Source organism: Penaeus monodon, chromosome 1, assembly GCF_015228065.2.
Source record: "Penaeus monodon isolate SGIC_2016 chromosome 1, NSTDA_Pmon_1, whole genome shotgun sequence".
In the NCBI taxonomy this organism is placed as follows: domain Eukaryota; kingdom Metazoa; phylum Arthropoda; class Malacostraca; order Decapoda; family Penaeidae; genus Penaeus; species Penaeus monodon.
In genome coordinates, this window is record NC_051386.1 from 13602169 (window position 1) to 13604668 (window position 2500).

Genomic DNA, 2500 nt, shown 5'->3' on the forward strand with positions numbered 1-2500 from the left:
TTGATATATTTTTTAGTATTGGTTCATCTAATCCTTATATTTAAACACCTCATTTTAGAATACTTAATACAATGTTATGATAAACCTCATCTAAAAATCATACATATATCCGATTAAATAGAATATATTCACCCCTACGCTTATAACCATTAGTCCTCCTCTTCCCATCTTCCTCCCACATCTCTCTCACAATAGCTATCCCCCTTCTCTTTCCCCACAATCCTTTCTTTTTCCTTCTCACTCTTTCCATATTCGTCTTCCAGGCTACCCCATCTCTCACGCAGAAGACAAATGCTCTCATAAACAAAAGCTTCCAAAGTGTAAAACATTATGCGCACTCGTCTCTTCCTCCAAACGAATCGTTAGCGAACACAAAGAGAAGAAAATTACTCGAGCAGACAAATCGCTGAAAGATAACTGGAAAAAAAAACTATATATATGTGACCAATTTCCCGTTTAGTGGCATCCTCTTGGAATAATGGACCGGCAGCGCAAGAGGAATATTGTATTTCAGATTCAAAGACGAACCGGTCTTGGTGAATGAGTGATTACTCTTGTTCTTTTGTTTTTAGGCACTACATTGTGCTTTATGCCTCATTAAATGTCTAAGCCGATATTCCAATATTGACGCCGGCGCACACATACGGAGAGAGAGAGAGAGAGAGAGAGAGAGAGAGAGAGAGAGAGAGAGAGAGAGAGAGAGAGAGAGAGAGAGAGAGAGGACGGAAAGAGGTGCAGACAGATAAGTATGGCACCAAACAAAATTTGAAAATTCTCCACAAATCAAGTCAAAGTCATCTTAAGCTCACCAGAAGGTCCCCAAACATGCAATGGTTAATGTATATATATGAAGTCACCACTAGTCATTAAAAAAGTAATAAATTAATGGACTGGCTAATTAATACTACTGGTTTAATCAAATCATCTTTCTCACACTGGTACACTATCAACTATTTAGTTCTCCAAACCAAATTGTGGTACATGTTATTAAAGTCACTTAACGTATAAAAGGAGCTGCCTAGTACTTCCCGATTAGGCACGCTGTACTGATCTTTACGGTCTCATATAATTACCTTATCAGAACTTGGTAGGGTACTACTCGGCACGAACAGGTAAGATAAAGGTATTATAAGACCCTGAGCATGAGACATAACCTTCAGGTAAGCGAGGTGAGAGCCTATGTGCTTGGAATGATCGAAAGAGGAAGCCAGAGTGAAATGACGCATAAAACATTTGAGTAGTTTACTTTAGGTTCATGGAGATACTAAAGGTTCGCTAAACGTAGTGAGAACGGTAGACAGCTGTGGGAGAAGGCGTTCCATGGTCGGTCAAAGCGGCAGTGGCATTGCTTATTGATTCTTCAGGCAGGAAAAAAGCACGCATCATAGGGATCAACCAGGGCGCTGTATACCCTGGTGCCGGTCTTAAGGCAAGAGATACTCCACTGTATGTATGTGTATAGGTATATATATATATATATATATATATATATATATATATATATATATATATATATATATATATATATATGTGTGTGTGTGTGTGTGTGTGTGTGTGTGTGTGTGTGTGTGTGTGTGTGTGTGTGTGTGTGTGTGTAATATATGTACGCACACACACACACACACACAACACACACACACACACACACACACACACATACACACATACACACACACACACAGACACACACACACACACACACACACACACACACACACACACACACACACACACACACACACACACACGCGCGCGCACACACACACACACACACACACACACACACACACACAAACACACACACACACACAAACAAACAAACGCGAAGATAAATATAAAACAATGGATTTCGCTCGAACATACTGCTCCTCTGTACCACGAGCAGTGTTTGTTTTCGTTCTCAGAAAAGCGCGCGGTCGTTATCGAAGCCACATTAGTTAACGGAGCTGTAATTACACGGTTATTTACACCGGGTACGAGGGAGAGCACACGGATTATCGAGGAAGGAGGATTAGAAATGTCGATATTCCTTTTTTCTATAGTAATGAATAGCTGTTCTGGAGTGCACTCTATTTCGTGGTAGTTTTTAATTGTTGATAGTGCATAGTGTTAGTTATTGTCACCATTAGTGTTATTATTCTCAAATTGGGAATATATATATATATATATATATATATATATATATATATATATATATATATATATATATATATATACATATCATATTATATATATATATATATATATATATATATATATATATATATATATATATATGAATACATATATATATTAACATTATATAACCCCATGCATTATAACATACAAAAAGATCCAATAAAACACCAGAATACTTATATGCAATTAGTCATCACACTTTTTATAAAACGCTTGATAATCTAATTATAAACTAAATTGGCTTTGTAAGCATAATTAAGTAGACAAATGGATGGGAAAACGCATTGCCTTGTTTCCATGAGAAATAACAAGCCCACGCGAT